This window comes from Mastigoproctus giganteus, chromosome 3 (assembly GCF_048544385.1).
Source record: "Mastigoproctus giganteus isolate SK-2022 chromosome 3, ASM4854438v1, whole genome shotgun sequence".
Taxonomy (NCBI): Eukaryota; Metazoa; Arthropoda; class Arachnida; order Uropygi; family Thelyphonidae; genus Mastigoproctus; species Mastigoproctus giganteus.
Genome location: NC_143577.1, coordinates 234,572,379 through 234,593,090, shown reverse-complemented (window position 1 = coordinate 234,593,090; position 20,712 = coordinate 234,572,379). Strand labels below are relative to the sequence as shown.

The window sequence follows — 20,712 nt, the reverse complement described above, 5'->3', positions numbered from 1 at the left end:
AATTTTTAATTTAGGAGAAGCAGAAGACACTAGTTTGGTCATGCTGATGACAAAACAGCAAAAGATTACGAATATAACTTTGATTACTAGCGCAGACGATAGCTGTACAGTTGGCTAAATAATATCTTACAAGAGTACAAAATAGTCATAATATTCCCAATTATTTTAGTATTTTTGTAATAATTAATAATATAACTATCTTTATTTCACTATATTCATAAAATTCACTATATTTATAAAAAATATGCACTTTTAGCGCATGCATTTATTGCTTTTATGAAGGATTAAGGAAAAAAGTAAATAATGAAGGTATATTTTATATGAACGCTTGTTATAGAATTTTAAGCGTATCAGACCTTAGGCCATATTGCGCAATGTAATATGTAAAGGCGTGTGTTCTGTGGCCGATTTGCTGGAGAAAAAAACCATGCTGCCCTCTCCTGAGACCGACTAACTCAGCCACATTGTGAAAAAGGCCTATAAAAATTCCCCAAATCATTGACGAGATGCGAACTCAGGTCTTCTCCAGCCAATGTGGAGAGGACGGTGATTATACCAACTGTGCTACCCACTAGGGTGTATGTCACTTTATGGGGACATATAAAGTAGTAACTGTCACCTTATAGCAACATACAAGATAGTATACATCGACTTGAATAACACAAAAATATAGGTCTATATACAAGGTGTGGCAATAAAGTTCCTGTACTGGTGCTATAAAAAGAACACAGAGTGAAGTTTCTCTAAAATGATTTTATTTTTATTCAATTTTTATTCAAAGTAATCACTACCTGATTGAATGCACGTATTACACTGTTCTAAAAGTTTCTGAAAAGAATCAGCGAAGACGTTCAAAGAGATAACGTTGAGTTCGGTGGTTACGTTTTATTTATCCTCAAAATCCTGAAATCTCTTTCCTTTTAGGGCAGTTTTCACCTTGGTAAAGAGGAAGAAGCCCGCTGATGCTAGATCGGGAGAGTAGGGTGATGGTTGATCTGTGCAATGCTATGCTTCTACAGAAATGTCTTTACAACAAGTGTGGACATTGTCGTGCAAGCTGCCTATCTTTCGAAATTGTGGGAAATACTTTACATTAGTCTTTGAAGCACTTGTGTGTAGAACACAGCATTGGTCATCTCTCCTTCAGGTACAAATTCCTTGTGAATTACACACTGTTTGTCGAAAAACATGATCGGCATCGTTTTGATCCTCGGCTTCTGTAAACGAAATTTTTTTGGGTCTTTGTGACGAGTTTGAAATCCACTGTATGCTCTGGTGCTTCGGCTGTGGGTCGTACTAAAACACCCTACGTTCATCTCCATTGATAAATACAGTCGAGGAAATTAGGATTGTCTTAACAAGTCTGGATGAAGTCTTCATGATGACTCTTCGTTGCTTCTGCTCATCCGTAGGCTGTGCGGCACAAATTTTGTACGGGCCTTCCTTTTCCCGAAATCTTCATGCAAAATTTGACGAATCGTCTCCCTATTTATATCCAACCCAATCAGCCATCATCCCCTTTCCCGAGGTTGACGGACGCCCACTTCTTGGGTCATTGCGAACATCCTCACGTCCATCTTTGAACCGCTTATGCCATTCAAACACACTGGTACAACTTAACATTTCATCACCATAAACAACTTTTAACATTTCATACGTTTCTATTGCAGATTTTCTAGGTTTAAAGCAAAATTTAATATACGTTCGTTGTTCCATTGCAAAATCATGGCGAAACATTAGCATTAGTAGAGGCGTATGATGCAAGAAAGCAAGCTTATACAGCATCAGCCAAACATTAACGCTACTAATGAAACTGGTTGTTGCTTGCAAACTATCAGCGTACTGGACAATCTCTGTAGCATCATCTGTTGGAGGAAGTTTGAACTACAACATACCACTTTCGTTTATTTTCAGACATATCGAACATCACCAGTCCGGGATCTTTATTATTGCCAATATAAATTGACGTAATGATAACTGTTGTGGCTTGAAAATGGCTTGACTTGAATAGCACAAAAATTGCTCTTGTATATTCATGAATACTAACGTTATCCAATTTTTTTTACAAACCCTTGAAGCATAAGCCGAGTAGTCAGGCAAAGTACAGTAGTACATGCATTTGAGATGACTGTGATTGAAACCCACGTGTCTGCTAGATACAGTAATTTTCATCTATTCTCTGCCTTGTACACTCTTCGGATCCTGTCGCCAGCGCAGTTATGGACAGAAAATTCTAAACAGAGTCATAAATTTTTCGAATATATTCAGAAAATTTATTATAAACTTGAAGAACATTGCTAACATGAAGAACATCATTCTGCTAATAGGCTAAAAGAAATAGGGTATAAATTTACAGTATTAAATAATAAGTAATAATATATTTTCTACTTTCCAGTTACACACCTTTTATATACAATATCTTTAAATAATTTCATAAATGTGCAACGTGACTGAATTAATTGGTCTCAGACGATGGTAGCATGGTTTTTTCTCCCGGAAACTTGAGCTTTTCATCCAGCAAAAAGAAAACCGATCACAGAACACGCGAAATTTATATTGGTCATTAATTTTACCTTTCAACCAATAATGCTATGTGCGGTTCACAAATTATGCGACTGTTCCTTCTTTTTTTTTTTTTATTTATACAACCTGAACGTTGGTGTTTCGTTGTATTAATGTTAAGCGTAGACGTAGAGTTGTCTGTTCAAACAGAAACCTTTACAATGAGAGAAGAACCTCGTACGTTGTGTTTTGTTGTCAATATTCAAGAGGGAAAGTGAAGTTTTATATTTGGGGAAGGATGTTATGTGGTGTTTTTTCATAGAATTCTACTTTTAGTAATGACCACTCTTGTACCACGTGAATATTAAGATACTTTATTCAGTTAATAACTAAATTCTTATACATTAAGGTGACGTTTCAGGAACGTTGCTGGTATCCATCATCAAACTATATATTAGCTGTTGAAGGGCAGAAAAAAGTATTGATATTACACCTTTGTCGACTAAATTACAAAACTTCTATACTTACCCGGAATTAGTGAAAAGATGGGAAAAGAAGCAAGAAAATACGGAATCAGCACTTTCTTCAAGGATTCGGCCTCTGTAAAACAGACTCTAAAACATCACTCCAACAGTCCCAGAAGCCTTATTATTAAATACATTGTGAGTGTGGAGACACATACATTGGAGTCTTAGAATTTCCACCTACCAACAATCAATACAACAGGAGAAAATCCAAGGAAGCTTTCTACATAAAATTGCACGAAGGCACATTTGTTAACAGAAAACAAGGAATTGAATTTAATCCACAATACTTCAACTTATTTAAAAAGACAAGTGCAAAGTGTTAGCTGTCTGACGGCACCAGGGGTTTCCCCCATCTCTGTGTTGTGTACTCTGTGAAGTCCAGAGATTTAAAAAGTGTGTGGGGAGTGGACGGAGGTACCGTTGTTCTTCTGACCATTTAGCCGTTGGGCCCCTGTTTGGACCTAATTTACCTCATTTTGCCCCGGGGAGGCATGTCAGGTACCCAGTAGATTTTTTGTACTCTGGCAGACCTTGCCACCTAGTTTCCAAAGATTTCATTGGCAAGGGCCTATGCGAAAAAAAAAAAAAAAATAATAATAATAAATAAATAAAAAAGGGGGTTAACGCTAGAATATAAAAGGCCAAGAGAGGTTTATGTAAGCATGGTTTAAATTTGGACGTTATTAATTGATAAGTTGTGTGGGGTGTACATTGCGAGTTAGATAGAGTAGGTGGGAGACTGAAGGCTGGGGGGAAAAGATAGAGGTATGGGGACGATAGAGAAGGCGACCCCAGAAATTCAGTGAGGCAGACCCATGCCTCACCAGGCAGAAGAAGGGGTGGCAGGGGGGATGAGACAGGAACCAATCTCCTCCCCCCGGCCGGGGAGGAGAGTAAAAGAAAACTAGGTTAGAGTGCTAGGTTTTATTGCCAATGTTGCATGTGACAGAAAAACTGCTGGTGTCTCCAGTGTCTGGGTTTGGAGTCTTGAGTGGGAACCGGTTGATCTTGCCTGCAGATATCAGCCCGATGGAACTTGGATAAAGGAAATATTTTTTTAAAAAGACAATAGAAGACCTCGATAAACCAGGAAAGAAATCTCCAAAAAAAAAAAGAAAGAAAAAGAAGAGCCAATTACCAATCCTCCTGCGGAAACTAGCCAGTCAGACAACCCCCAAAGATCTGAGAACGAAGTTAGGCCATCTACCTCGAGGTTATAATCCAACAAGTATCACTGGATCCAGAAAAACCTACTTGGCACTCTACTTTTGGACGATTGATTGAAATCCTCTCGTATAAATAACATGTTGGCAGCACCTCTTGTCAGAATACACAGTAGGGATAGAGACTTTCGGCAAGAAGAGGGGCTGACAACAGGTAAAGACTACACGTTACAATTCTGTTTAACCTTAATTATATGTGTTATTGTTGGTTGTAAGCATTTTAACGTGGTACTTTTTACTTCCTATTTGTATAATTCTTACCTGTATTATGAATTCATAATAAGGTATGATATAAAATATAATAAGTAACAGTTATATATAGAAGTTTTGTAATTTAGCCCACAAATATGTAATATCAATTTGTTTTTCTGCCCTTTAACAGCTAATATATGGTCTGATGATGGGTACCGACAAGGTTCCCGAAACGTCACCTTAATGTATAGGATTTTAGTCATTAAATAAATAAACTATCTTAACATTCAAAATTTTTGAAAATCATTAAGTGCTCTATCAATCTTAACGTCGTCTGAAAATTTTGATATCATGCCTTCTGTTGGTGTCATTTATGAAAATGAAACAGCAGTGATACAAGATAATCCTTTCACTGGGAGTCGCATTGTTACATGCGGTCGGACGGACGAACATGGTAGAGACAATAGGCATACAGTATTATGTATGCTGACGTGCCTAAAAAAATGTCAAATACAAGATTTTAATACAAAATTACGAGAAAGAAAAAGAATTTTATGCTATTATAAGGTGGGTTTGTCCGATTAAAATACTCTAATATCATTTTCATATAAATAAAAATGAAACCTAGGGAGCACCCGGGATTGAACCAGGGACCTCTCGATCTGCAGTCGAATGCTCTACCACTGAGCTATACTCCCGCTTCAGTAAACGAAATTATCGTAATAGTAAGTATCCGAGTGAGGCTTTTGCTGCACTGTCCAAAAAAAAAAACAAAAGATAAGAAATTATATGCTTCCCTCCTCACACAGGTAACTGTCCATTTGATCTTTGAATTTATTTAAACTGTCAGCCTCAACTACCTGCGAGGACAACTTATTCTAGCAATCAACGACTCACTGGCTAAAAGAAAACTTCTACAATCTAATCAAAGCCTCAACCCCTGTAATTTGAGTTTTACAGCCCCAATTCTCGAATTCTTTATAACAGTGAAAATTCCATCTTCATTCATTTTACTAATCCCTCTCAGAGTTTTATAAACCCCAATCAGGTCACTTCTGAGGTACCTTGTAGCCAAGCTCTATAGCCCACATAATCGGAGTCTTTCCTCATACAGTCAGCCTTCTCTACTCTACCTTTACTCTATGCTGCTGAAATTTGGGCCTCAGCGGCACCGTCAATAAAGAAACCACTCTTTGCAGCACAATTCTGGCTCCTAAAGTGGGCCAACAGGAAGCCCAACCTTACAGTTCTGATTCGCACCACGCAGCTTGCCGATTCTCTTGGGATTCCACGGCTTCCCACCTTAATCGACGACCAACGCCTCCTAGCAACAGTCAAGATGATTACAGGCATAATTGCAACACATCCATTCTGGGATACCTGTGGCTGGAAGATTCCCCCTGCTGCCTTTATGGCCAATCCCGAGCTCTACACGCGTTCAGCACGACTCCATCTCTCGGACAGGTTCCTCCCTCAGCAGATGCTCACGCAAACCCAGGAACTTGACGCCGACCTGAACGAATTCGCCATTGACCGAACATACTGAAAAAAATTATGACTAGCAGGACTAATCAGCAATGACTGATCTGTACCTTGCATCTGCTTCTATCTGATTGAGCTGGTGCTCTTATCTCAATGTTAAGCCAGCTCGATCACACCTAACTCTCGTGAGGAGTTCTCTCCTGTGTATTGAAATATGTTTTCATTTGTATAGTTACCTGTTTTCATTTTGAGTATCCCGGAAGTATCGGGAGGCTGTAAACCCCTGGCTTTATTGCCGTGAAGGGCAATAAAGATTATCTCTCTCTCTCTCTCTCTCTTTCTCTTCTGCCGCTCTCAACATTCAAGTTGCCGTCTTTGACCTTTCCAAGAAGTTCGATGTCTTTTTTCAGATGAGGTCGCTATACAGTATTCCAAATGTGCTCTTACAATTTCCTTGTACAGTGAGATTATCTACAGGATAACGTTCGACAAATCATCGATAGGACATCATGGGCTTTCCTGGCTGCCTGTTTACATTGTTCAGAAAACATCATAGTGCTCGTATTGTAACTCCCAGATCCAATTCCTCCGCCACTGTTTTCAATTCAACCCCACCATGTGTATAATTTATTTTTGGGGGGGGGGGGAGTGCTGTTCTCCAAGTCTAAGATCTTGCATTTAGCAGCATTAAAACATAGCTGCCACTTTTCTGACCATTTTTGAAGGCTGTTCAAATCATCCTGAAGGAGCGCTGCTTGGCACTGTTCATTAACGATTCTACCAATCCTTACGTCTTCTGCAAATTTTGATATCACGCCTTCTATTCCTCCGTCGATGTCATTTATGAAAATGACAAACAACAGTGGTCCAAGAACCGATCCTTGTGGGGACCTCACTCCTGGCGTTTCATCAATCTGAAGAATATCCATTAATCACAACCTTCTGCCTTGCAGCCAGAATCTTATAGTATCTGTTTATTTAAATTAATGGTATCCAGTCTATAGCACGTGTAGAACTAGGGACAGTGTACGTATAGTGGCTCAAATTTACGTGGAAAGCCAAAAAAATAAAATATAAATAATAATTAGTGTTTACTTCTACAAATAAAAATATTTTTCTTGTAATTTGTTAGGAATGAAAGGTAGAACACTAAGAATTGGGGTACTTGTGTGTGAAAAACTGCCCCCCAAAAAAGAAATTAGTGACATAGGTAGCCTAATTTTTCGACGGTGGTATTCAACTTTTGATTCAAAGTTCCGAACTGCCAATCTAAACTCTTGTCTTTGCAAGGTGGCAAATTCCTTTGGACATTTAAGGTATGATTACAAAATAATTTTTATCTGGTTAGAATACTGCGATATTATTTTCACAAAGCCATGGGTGGGCAAAAAGAAAAGCGAGGGAGCACCCGGGATTGAACCAGGGACCTCTCGATCTGCAGTCGAATGCTCTACCACTGAGCTATGCTCCCACCTGTTTGTAATACTTCAAAATGTTTTCTTCTTTCAGTTGTTAAGATAGCAGTACTCAGCCTTTGGTACTTGTATCACTGGTAGTATTTATTAGTTAAGAAAAGGAGGAATTACCTCTTTAATGTCTTGTAGATCACTTCTGTGCTGATACTCTCCGTTGTTGAATTAACTATGCAAATAATTTACACAAATTCCTCACACTCTTAGACAAAATCAATGATCCAATACACCACGGAATCGGTGGCCCGCGGACCCTAAACCCAACCCCAAAATTACATCGAATCACGCCCCCAAATCTTTGAGTACAAGAAGACAATAAGTCCATTGCAGCTCTGTCATCTATTAATTACACTGGTAGTATGTAGAATGTCCGGAAAAATTATTAAAAATATTACTGTATTAATACCTCACTAAAGTTATTATATTCGAATGCACTACTTGAAATTTATTTACAAAAAAATAATAAAATGATACAAAAAGACTATTTTTTTAGAATGTCAGGACCATGCATTGCACTCGGGATGGGACTGAAAATGGCCACAAATCTCAACCAAGGGGAGAGCTCCCTCCATTCTGGCAAGGAGAACTCCTCCTTGATGTCCTTTTTTTCGAAACATTAATTCTCGCACCGGACGCCCACAGGATGGATCCTGGACAGTGTTACTCAAGGTAAAGAACGCTGGGCTCAGTCCACACCATTTGGGTGTATTTTAAGTAATTTTATAATAATTATCAGATTTATTGTTATGCGATTCAAATATTATAATGGCATCTTCGCATAGCTATGAAACAAAGAAAGGAAATGAAAGGAAAGGAACTGGGTTTGAACGCAGAACTGTAGTCAGATACCCTACCATGCGCTATCTAATCCCTTGTTTTGTTTCAATTTATAGCACAGTATACCATCCAGTGATCGTTCCCCAACCAGTATTTGCAATTGTTTTGAATCTGTTAGGAACTTTAGGGCCGTGAATCGTCAGTATATCGTATCTGTAAGTTTCATCTATTCTACAATCGCTTTCCTGGTTTTGTGGGATGAAAAACCAAAATTTCCAGGAGAATAAAATATCCGACCTTCGATCGATAAACATGTCTATGGTGTGAAAAAAAAAAAAGACTAAAATAACTGCTTCCTTCAAGACAGCATTCGAACTCAAGCATTTTTCCCACAACTTGGAATGAGTGGTTGTACTACATTGCTCAACAAAATTAACAGAACACGTACAAAACGCAAGGTAACTCGTGCAGCTTGCGATGAAGTGGGACAAAATTTGGTACGATGGTGTACCGTAGAATAATAATGAAAAGAGGAGAAAGAGAAACGTCAGACAGGTATAACTTGTAGGCTGACCATAATTCCTTGAGGCCAAAACGGAACGGCCAGAAGAAATGTTCGGAAAGATCAGAAAAAAATATTCAACAAAATGTTTTTAGCCATCGTTTTTTAGCGATGTTTTTAGCGTATTTTTTAAAAACGAGTCCAAAAATGATATTTTTACTAAAACGACGGGACGACCGGGACATAGCAAAAAAATGGCACTGTCCCGTTGAAAATGGGATGTATGGTCAGCCTAGGTATAAGGGGCATTTATAGACGTTGTATAAGAATAACCAAAAAGATCACATTACAGAAGTCGATACAAGATGCTCGAAAACGTGGTCACATGACATCAGTACGGCATATGATCCCCTCCAACGACTAAACAGGCCTGACAGTGGCGAACCATGCTGAGTATCAGTGTCTATAAGATCCTGTGGCAACAAATCCCTTTCTCCCACCAGCGCAGACCTTAGCTCACCAAGTGATCGAGGAATTGGCTGTCGGCGTGCAATGCAATGCCCAAAGGCGTCCCACACATGTTCGATCGTATTTAAGTCTGGTGATCGTGCTAACCACGATAGTCGTTGGATTTCTTCAGTTTCAAGATATTCCTCTACCACTTAAGCACTATGTGCAGTGGCGTTGTCGTGCATGAAAAGAAAATCTGGGCCAACCGCACCCCTAAAAAGTCGCACATAGGGTTCGAGGATCTGTTCTCGGTACCTCTGTGCAGTTATGGTACTCCTATCAAAAATACGAAGAGAATTGCGTCCGCCCCACACGAGAACACCACCGCCACCGTAAGTGTTCCTTACTCTGATGTTGAAGGGATGATGGTACCACATTCGTTGTTGTGTCCAGACGAAATAACGTCTAGAATCTGTTTGTTGGCTAAAACGGGACTCGTCAGAGAACAGAACTGTGCCCCATTTGTTAGGGCTCCAAGTTCATGGCGCCAGTTTCGGCGAGCTCCGCAGTGGTTTAGGGTTAATGAGATACAAACTACTGGCTTGCTTGCGTAGAGTCCACTTGAATTGAGCCTTTTTAACACAGTCCGGTTGGAAATGTTTTCAACAGTGGCCGCAGCAATCTCAAGAGACAGGACATCGTAGGGTTCCATCTTGCTGTTAGAGCAAGATAGCGGCCTGTTCTGGTTGACGTAGCCCTCGGGCGACCTTGGCCAGCTCTTCATGTAATGGTTGCTGTCTCCTGAAACTGCTTCCCTAGTGCCGAGACGACACTGAGTGACACATTAATCTAACATGCTAACTCTTGCCTTCGACTGCCCTGCTTCAGGTCACCCAACGGCCGCCATCTCGAAGAGTCATCTAAACGACGATGACTTTCCATCCTGAGTACTGGCAATGTGGCTCTCTCACTGAGCAAGCCAAAAAAAACAAAAAAAAAAAAAAAAAAAAAAACGGGAATGAAGTGATATGGTCGCAACTCGTGTTTTTATAGGCATGATGAATAATTTGCATATCTGGGGCTCTGACAGGCGGTAGATCGATTTCTATTGAATACTTGGAATGCTTTTCAAGCTGCCTATTATATCAAATATTCGCCGAAGACGAATATTTGATATAATAGACAGCTATAAATTCTTCACGTGATTAACAGGATTCGAACTCGGGTCTTTTCCATCCGGCGTCGAGAGAACGGTGATTACCTGCGAGGGCATTTAATTGCATTCCGACAAACTCCGTGTTACTAAACAGTTTATTCGGATTACTCCGCAGCTCGACATTTGCGACCTAATAATATTGATCCTGATGTTCTAACAGCATTCTCAATCAAAAGTAGGCTGCTTCTTCTTGGTAAGAAAAGGCAGCCAGTTCTCCAGTGTGAAAATGTACTCAGAAGGAAGAAGCGGGATAATAGCGTAACCTTATGAATAAAATTTTTGACTGAAGATATAATAACTAGTTGTGCTAATCTAATGAATAATATATATCCATTTATATACATAGATCACCTCTGGAAACCAGTTGTAATCAGCCTTCTGCACTAAGCGGGGCTTTGCTGTAATCACCTTTCCTCTTCAAGAGCATCTCGTGGGATACATGATGACTCTTCCTATGAGTAAAGCCGGCTCCGTTCAAAATCGGCCATGTGGTAGGCAATGGCATACCACCATCTGATGCCAGAGAGAGAGACCATAACAATACCAACTCCAAAAACTGCTGTTAAAGGAAGACCTGCAACTAGGTGGAAGAATGGGATCAATGAACTTTTGGGCGTGACATTTTGTGATGCCACTCGTATAGCAGATGATCGATGCAGTTGGAGGAATTTGTTGGTGGCCACAACAGCTCTTCAGGGAACTATGTGATTGGAAGAAGAAGATGTACATTTGAAAATTATGCTGTATGCAGCTGGAAACTTACAGATGAATATAAAAGCTACTGGTGTAATAGGGGACCAAATGTGATCCATGAGAAACTCTAATTGCTAATGAAAACAGACTAGGTTTTGTGCTATTCATCAACACTTAACGATTGCAATAATAAAGAGAAATTGGATTCCAGCTCCATGGTAATGCAACTTTTGCAGGAACAAATCGTGTAGGATACCGTTCTCGTCATATCTATGTACAACTGATAGTCAATCTTTATCGGTTGCTTTCATAACCTTTGCTGGAAGGCAGTAGGGTTTATGATCACTAAGTCGTCCATACAGAAGCTATGTTGTTCTATCTTGGACAGCTATAAGAAGCTAGAAGCTATCTTGGAAAGCGAATTGATAAAGTTGATAAATGTTTTGTCGAAATGTTCTTATCCTTTTCTAATAGGCGTGATAAAGCCTTCCTTCAAGCAGAACAGATAATATCCAACTCAGAATTGGTTAAACGGCTTAAGAATTATGGAGAAGACGATAATTAGCGAGATCCTGTCATGAACTCATGAGTCATTGCCGTGGTATCCAATGAATTCTACTTAAGTCTACAAAATCATCAGCAAAACTAGGAGCTGTGAAACTTCCGAGACTATTTTATCACCAACAAAAACAGAGACAAAATGTGGAACTTCAGTTGCTCACAATCTTAATAAATCCGATTTTGCTTTATCTTTCGAGAGAGACGATTGTTGTATAATACAGGAATTTTTCTAGCAGGGATAAGGAGGTGATTATCCCGTTGTATAAGGCAATGATCAGGCCACACCTTGAGTAATGTATACAGGTCTGGAGGCTTCATTTTAAGAAGGGTGTAGAGCTGCTCAAACGAGTACAGAGAAGAGCAACGTGATTGGTGTTTGGAACAAAGGGTTGCCATTACAATGAAAGGCTTAAGTTCTGCAAATGGCAGTCTGGAGACTAGGCACCTGCGAGGTGATCTGATTGAGGTGTATAAAGCCTTGAATGGTTTGAGCAAGCTCAATGCTAATGGGATTCTTCCTCCTGCTCAGATTAGTCGCCTGAGGGGACATAAATCCAAATTGAGGAAAGGCAATTGTAGAATAGATGTACTGAAATTTGCCTTTAGCCAGCTGGTGGTTGATTGCTGGAACAAACTTCCATCTGTCCTTGTAGAAGTTTACAGCTTAAATAAATTCACGGCAGAACTAGACAAACATTTGGAGTTAATAGATGGGTTAAATGGGAAGGGTTTTTTCTTTTTTGGCTGTTACTATATAAGCTTGCTTTCTTGCATCATATGTCTCTACTAATGCTGATAGAATGTTGAAGTCGGCGATTACCAAATTATTATCCGTGAATTGGATAATTAAACATATAAAATAATAAAAGGCATAATTTTATTTACTTCGTCTTTTATTATCGTTGTTTAATAGTTTCGATTTATTATTTTTGAGGTTATGTTGTACAATCTGCTACCCCTTCCGATTGATCGTTGCAAGTAGCAGTGATTGACATTCCTAGCCCGCTATGGTTAGTCTTAGTTAGGATGTTTATCCCCCCCCCCTTGCTACTGTTTTAAAATCGGAAAACGAGTTTCCAATTTTAAAACAGCGGCAGGGCAAGGAATAAACACCCTAAGACTAACCATAGCGGGCTAGGAATGTCAATCACTGCTACTAGCAACGATCAATCGAAAGGGGTACCAGATTGTAAAGACTAACCATTTTTGATTATCACTAAATTTGTTCCTATTTGTTTGAAAAAAAAAAAAAAAAAAAATATATATATATATATATATATATATATGGTTTAATTTAATTTATTATTTGCTTGAAATATTTCTCTACTTAGTCTTAATTATAGTTTTTAGGTTATTATAGTTATTTCAAGTGTGAAATAATTTCCTCTTTTCGCTTTTTGTTTGCTGGCATTTGCAGTACATAGACCGTACAGAAATTTAATAAATTGCGAAGTAAGAAGATGTTAAACACCTGTACTTTTAAGTTGTTTAACTCAAGTGTATCAAGTAATCATCAAAGCGACGAATTGCAATTAAAATTGTGAAGTGAAAAAGTAATGCGCGTTTGCGGCAGTTTGTATTATTTTCTCTTTCGTGAAATGACTGCATGTAACAGCATATGATTCAGAGTTTGAGTATTTAGGTCATACAAGAAGATCGTTTATGTTGTGAACAGACCCGAAAGGAGTATTTTTCCAGTTTGTGCGTGACGTAACTGAGGTGACCTTCAAAAATTAACAGGATCTGGGGATAGCTTGTGGCACACCTATCGGCATGTTTGGTAAATAATGGAATATTTAAAAATGTTCCTGGAAATCTGTGGCGTGGTATATGGAATATATACAGTACCACGAATTTCCATAGTATATTATTATTATTAGCCATATGGTGCAAGGAAGCCTAAGGCTTATGCTGCATCAGCCAAAAAATTCCTGCGTTACCCTGAGAGAGAGAGAGAGACTCAGAAGTAGAAGGGAATCACCAGAAAAGCAAGAAAGAGAAGAATGATAATATAAGTATAAAGTATAAAAGTAAAGTATAAAATATCAAAAATATCGCTCATTCTTGATTATTTTAAAATAACCAAAGTCATTAAACAATTACCCTATTAATATTGAATCGTTTTTATTTTTACATGTTTATCACATAATTATAAGTCAATTCATTTTGGACAAATGTATAAAATATAATTAACATACGATACACATAAATATAAACTTTATCAAATTCAGAATAGTTCATAAATATCGAGAAGCCACGTTAATTAAATTTTAATTAAAATTACCAATATAAAGAATTTGGTAGGGCTATAGCCTCAATCTACGTAAAGATTTCACTTAATGAAAAGGTTAGTGCAAATGCATTATGTTTTTTCGTGGATTAAATTAATACATTACCATGATATAATTGGTCCTCGTAGCTAACACAGTGGTTATAATCACTGCTGCTGCTAGTATTAAATAAGTAATTGGTCTCACTCTTCAGTATTAGTATAGAATGATAAAATGATGCATGGAAGTGGATTTATTCTCCACAGGTTCTTCACTACATAAAACCTCTCCTCATTCACAGCTGAATGAGGAGAGGGGTTAATACATACCTCACAACTGGCGCACTATTGCCATAGCCTCTTATGCGCCTGTAAACACCCATACCACACACACACGCGCACGGAACTAGTTCCTGTTATGTAAAAAATTGTCATATTAGGCTTACCCGAGAACCTCGTCCACACATGCTTATTATGTTCATAAATCGCGTGTCTTCTCTGGTTGATTTGGCTGTTTTGCTGAACAAAATAAAACAAAAACAATAAGAACAAAAAAAAAAAAAAAAAAAAAACTAGGACTAGGGGAGGAATTGTTTTCCTCTCCTCGCCTGAGACCGACTAAGTCAATCGCAAAACAAAAAAAAGCCCAGAAAAATTCCTGGCGTCATTGAGCAGATTCGAATGCGTGCCTTTCTCGGTGGATGTGAAAAGGACGCTGATTATGATCACTGTGCTATCCATCAATGTCCTATTACATAATCTCATGTAACAATGAAGGGGTGAATCATTATGTAATAGTTTAAATTAAGGCTTTAAACAATGGAGACTTGAAGTAGTTAAAAAACATGCCTAGTACCTCTTTTTTTTATGTCATTTGCACATAAACAACTACAGCTGCAAGAGATTGTAATAAGAAGAGGGTTAAATACATTGGACGGGGAGAACATTGCTAAATTATGCATTTTATTCTACCAAAAGAATACAGGCGCTCCTAACATGCTCCACCAAAGTGATTAGATAATAAACAATGAAAAAATCATTTCTACTGAAATAAAAGAAGAGGTTTAAGAAGTTACCATCTTACCCTTTGCAGAAATAATGCACATTCTGGAGCAAATTAACCAATTTTATAAGCCCCATACTCATTAATTGAAGATGTGACCGTATAGGGACATTAAATTAAATTAATCGATACTTCTTGCGTAAGAGTGTGAAAAAAAATTACTATACGCAGTGCGTTACATTTTAGGCGCATTAGCAAATGGAAATAATACAATAAAAAAAAAAAAGCAACGACTTTATGCGCGAATTGCAAAAGCCTGGTGTCTGTGCATCTGCCACATTACCCATTCATTCCTTTAACCAGCGCATGGCAGCAAACATAATACAACCAGTGCTTCAGCCATAATTTTACGGATAACCTATTTGATATGTATGGTTAAAAAAAAAAAAAAATATATATATATATATATATATATATATATAATTGCCAGATTTCTGTCGATCTGATTTTAATGAAATTTGGAAAGGGTCACAAATCATTCTAAAGAGCGAAACATAAAATTTCGTTAAAATCCATTCAAGAGTTATTACATGTGGATGGACGGACAAAGAAATAACTGTCTGATCTCTATTAGTTCGATTTAAATGAAGTTTAGAATGACTGAAAAATATAAAATGAAAAAGTCCAAATAAAAAATTTCACGAAAATCCATTCACTGCGAGTCGAGTTGTTACGTGAGGGCGGACGGACGGACATGGTGAAGGCAATAAGCGCATTATACATATATGCTAACTCGCCTAAAGTTGAAACAACCTTAAATTCATTCTAGAAGTGGTATGGAAGCAAGAACAATGAAACAGATTCTAATGAATCTTTATTAAGAAACATTTGCTAGATCAGAATTATCCGGTTCATGGGCAGCATTACACATTCTGGCGCTCTACCTTTTCACGGTGTTTCTTCTTCATATTAGAGATCATGGAAAGTTTAAAAGTCTAATCATGCTAAAATAGCGTAAATTAAGTGAGTTTGAGCGTGGAATTATAAGCGGGTGTTCGCCGAGTGGGAAGGACAACTGTGAAATCAGCATCCAAAATTTATTGTCCGTGAAATTACTAAATACAAGAATAAAGGTACATCAAAATTTAAATCATGGCCTGGCTGCCCAAAACTTTACATGATTGGAGGAAACACATCCATATGTAAACAGTGATGAAGAACTTAAACATTTCTCTAGCAGATATATCGATTTTACAGCCCACAACTTCCCAGGCAGCTTTGTTGCAATATATTCATATTATTGTGTATTCATATCCCTTTTATGGGAAGAGTACAGTTTAGTGGAACATTAGACAACAAAGCGTAGGGTATTCACTGCCAAAGACTTGGCAGGATGAGATTGTGTGGAGAAGCCTTTTTCAGCTGCACATCATACAAATTGGCTTGTAAATACACCCTCATACAGACATAATACTGGTGCATTGCATTGTGGAGATACATGCGGATGCGCTGTAAAAAACCAAGGACAAAGAACTGTTTGACTGCCCAAAGCTAAAGGAAAAAAACAGGCCACTCCCCTCTTTGGTTTTACAGTCTAATTTGATTAGACACAATTCATATATACTAAAAAGAAGAACAAAAAACAAGTATGTATGGTAATGAAAAATAACCATAAAAGCTGACAAACTTTATAAACATTGCCAGAGCTGATATAATGTTTGTATGTTGTGAGCCACTTCATAAGTACGTTGTTAGCCACTTATGAAAGCATATCGGAAATTGTCACGTTCTAAACAGTTCAATTTTTAAAAAAAAATTACTCGTATATGACCCTTTGTGACAAGACGTGCTCAATAAAATTAGCAAAGGAAAGCTTCTTCGTTCAAGATGCCTCTGTTGATATGTATTTAGCTCAAAAACAAGTAAGACTGTGAGACTGCACTATATTGTGTCTGTGAAAGCGTGCATTCTTCGAGTGCCTGTTTGCTTGACGAAATCGAAAAATCTGAGTTGTTCCAGGAGATAAAACCGTGCAACTTTCACCCGAGACCGTCTAACGTGGCCAAGATTAAAAAAAAAAAACAGTAAAAGTGCCTCTGGTTGACAAGTCAAAATGCTTTCCTTCAAGTAAAAGTCTTCATTGCTGAAGAAACAAAAAATAAATATGATTGCTTTAATGAAAAAAGCATGCAGGTGGTATTTCAGGCGGTATGCCATAGAAGATCGATGAGTCGTGACGAGATCTATGTACAACACTTCTGAATGGCTTCCAGTCTCTTTACTTCAATTTCTGCCATCTACCCGAGACTTCTCTGCTGTAGTAGCACCATGATGTTTCCATTTCAGTTTGCTAGACATAACATCCCAAGTTTGGACTTTATCTGAAATTTAATGATATTTATATTTATTTTTTATGTAATTTATTATTTCCAGTTTGTTCATATCAATCTTTTTTGGTCATGGCAGGTTTTTTTCCCCTTCCTGTACTTGGGCAAACAGGAGAGGGAGTATATAAGAGTGCTGCTAAATTATGTGTAACTGACAGCGGGGTTGCCATTGGTTGTCTGGGACCGCTTTAACTAATAAATATCAATTGACATAACACCCCAGTTTCCGGGAAGAAAACCATGCTATCTTGGCCTGAAACCGACTAACTCAGCTTAATTACCTATCTTAATTACCAAAATTACCTAGTCCTAAGAACAGGAGTGTTTGATCGAAATATTCAGACCATAAATGTATATAACTACTAGTTTTTTTTTTTACTGTATATAATCTTGTATATAAATTGTTTATATCATGAGAATGTACACAAACTCAGCAGACTTATGGTATTATCTAACCCCAGGGGCTCACATCTGGTGAGTATGGGCTTGGCACCCCAGAGGCCTGAGCTGGATATCATCCTTCTTCTCTTTCTTGGTGATTCCCTTCTACTTTTGACTCTCTCTCTCTCTCTCTCTCTCTCTCTCTCTCTCTCTCTCTCTCTCTCTCTCTCTCTCTCTCTCTCTTTCTCTCTCAGGGAATTTTATTTTTGGCTGGTGCAGCATAAGCCTCAGACTTTCTTGCACCATATAGCTAATAACAATAATAATAATAATAATTTCGATCTTGGGGAGGTAAGTCTGATGACGCGCTTTTTCTTCTTGCTGGGGTGGAACTCGAACTCGGACCCGTCTGTTGGTGGGCCGACGCAAGCACTGGGTTATCGTGCCCCCTTTATTTATTATTTGAACTTTTTCTCCTTTATGGGACTTTTCCTCCCTCTGCCGGGTGCTGGTACCAAGCGCACGTGTGGTTGGTTGTGTCCAGTTACTTTTATTATTGTTTTTACTGTCGATCGAGAAAATCTCTTACAGGTGTGCAGAAGCGGATTTTTTTGTTGTTCCGTATAAGTGTTCTTTATGAGGCCTATTGCTGCTGGTTTCATAATGAGGCTGTTTTGGCTGGTGGTTGACACAGAGATCGGGATGATCATTATTTGTTCCATATGCCACATTTCTTTGACTTCCTGTCTTAGGTCTGTGTACCGCCTGATATTTTTTGCTGGGGTTGAATACTGCTATGTCGATCAGTAGATAGCTATTTCCTTGTTGTCGATGAGGTTATGTCTAGTCTGTTTTGCAGGATGGTCTTGTCCGTTATGATGGTAAAGTCGAAGTACAGTTTGTGAGTAAGGGTTTCTAGTATGGCCTGGGGTTCATAATTATAATACGGTACCCTTTCTTTGATCAACTGGTATTTTTGCACTAGCTTCTGATACATTATTCTGGCTACCTGGGCGTGTTTGTGATCCATCTGGGTGATCACCCTGCATCCTGAAAGGATGTGCTGGATTATTTCTGGGACCAGGTGGCATCGTCAACTTGCGTCATATCTTACTCTAGGGTCCTTGGCAATGTATTTCCTGTAGTTCATTTTATTGGTCTTGGATGTCGAGCATGAATCCTTCGATCAGAGGGAGGGGTTCCCGTTCGTGAGCCATGCATTGGAAGCCATCTTATCTATTGGATTTTGATGGAGGTCATTATATTGTGTGTGCGCGGTAGCACAGTGGTATCTATCGTCACTGTCCTCTCCACACCGAGTGGAAAAGGCCCGGGTTCGAATCCTGTCGATGACGCGAGGAACTTTAATGGGCTTTTTTTCACTTCGTGGCTGAGTTAGTTGGTCTCAGGCGCAGCTAGCAAGGCTCCCCTCCCCCCAGAAACTGTGGTTTTTCGTCCTGCAAAACAGAGAAATCGATCCTTGAACACACGCAATTAACAGACATAAGCGAGGCACACGAATTTAATTATTCGGGTGGCCTAAAAATAATAGTGTGTTTTTTTTGTCATTGTAGTGCCTTCTTTGCTTATCTTCTGCCTTTGGTCTTCTGTCTATGTGAGCTGGGTCTCCTTATTAAGTTTAAACTATTATATTAGGATCACCTGGAAATTAACTTTCAACTACCCATGTGTATTGTGTCTGTAAATTGCGTGTGCCTCTGTTGCTTGCTTTGCTGGACGAAAAGCCCCAGATTTTCCTGGGGAAAACCTTGCTATCTACGCCTGAGATGGATTAACTCAGCCACGGATTGCATAAAGCCCATAAAGGTTCCTTGCGTCATCGACGGGATTCGAACCCGTGCCTTTTTCACCTGTGAGGAGGACGGTAACGATACCACTGTGCTACTCGCCCAGACTTTGTTAAGTTTAAGTGTTGTGTGCTGTTTGTCTGTCTTTCTTATGGCTTGACAGATTGGTGCTGTTCTTTCCTTGAAATAATCCTGTATGTTTTTAATCGCTTTCTTCTCTTGTTCAACGCGGCTAGTCAATCCCTTCCCTCCTTCTTTACTGGCTATGATCAGGCTGTCGAGTGCCTACTTCGGTTGGTGTTGGTGGCTCTCGATCATTACTATTCTGGTTGATCTCATAAACTCCTCCAGCTCCGTGTTGGCAAGACTAGGAAATCATGTATATATGTTAATATAATTGTTACAATTGTTTTGCTAGAACATCCTCCTAGCTTTGGAGTGGTTGGTCTTGGTGACTCGGGACCAAAATTACCTATCTCCTAAGAACAGGAGTGTTTGATCGAAATACTCAGACCATAAATGTATATAACTACTAGTTTTTTTTTTACTGTATATAATCTTGTATATAAATTGTTTATATCATGAGAATGTACATAAAATTGTATGTGTAAATAAATGGAAAAATAAATCGAATGGAGCTCCGTGTTGGTCCAATCTATGATTCCAAAGGAGTACGTCAGTACTGGAACTGCGTAAATGTTTAGAGCTGTGACTGTGTTGAGATGGATTTTGATCGTCTGATTGATTGATCTCGCATTCCCAAGAATGCTGGTATATGTGAAATACAGGTTTTGTACGGAAATTTTACTTCTCCCGAGAATTGTATTTTAATCCTATTTATTCAGGTACATGGTTGTACTTGTTACTTAACCATGACATACAAAGCTGATTTACCACGGTTCACTGGTATAGTATCTCCAGCGCGGTTGGCGCTAGTGGCACCTCGTAAAGGCGCCTAATTCATATTGTATCTTAACACGCATATATATGCAATAGCGCATCTAGCAGCGCCTATTTTAGGCGGCGCCTGTGACAAGTGTTTCACTTGCGTTCTCCTAGCGCCGGCCCTGTTTTTCAGGGCCCTAAGTTCGCAGAAAGTGCCTCACAACAACGCAATCAATAGTGTAGGAAGACACAAAATATGCATTTTTGTATAGAATGCTATTGTTAATTGTGAAGTTAGGTTATCGACTGCAATAAACAATTATAATGAAGTTGTAGATTCTTTTTGGTTACCTCTGTGGGAATTCGTCAGAGTGTAGCAGAA

General features: G+C 38.6%; 2 non-coding genes across 2 annotated transcripts; both read right to left on the bottom strand.

The window, feature by feature from the left end:
• Nucleotides 1-5,070: 5,070 nt before the first annotated feature.
• Nucleotides 5,071-5,142, bottom strand: TRNAC-GCA (transfer RNA cysteine (anticodon GCA)). The gene has a single exon. It is a non-coding gene; the product is annotated as a tRNA-Cys (tRNA).
• Nucleotides 5,143-7,325: 2,183 nt separating this feature from the next.
• On the bottom strand, nucleotides 7,326-7,397 carry TRNAC-GCA (transfer RNA cysteine (anticodon GCA)). Its single transcript has one exon. It is a non-coding gene; the product is annotated as a tRNA-Cys (tRNA).
• Between the last annotated feature and the right edge of the window lie 13,315 nt (nucleotides 7,398-20,712).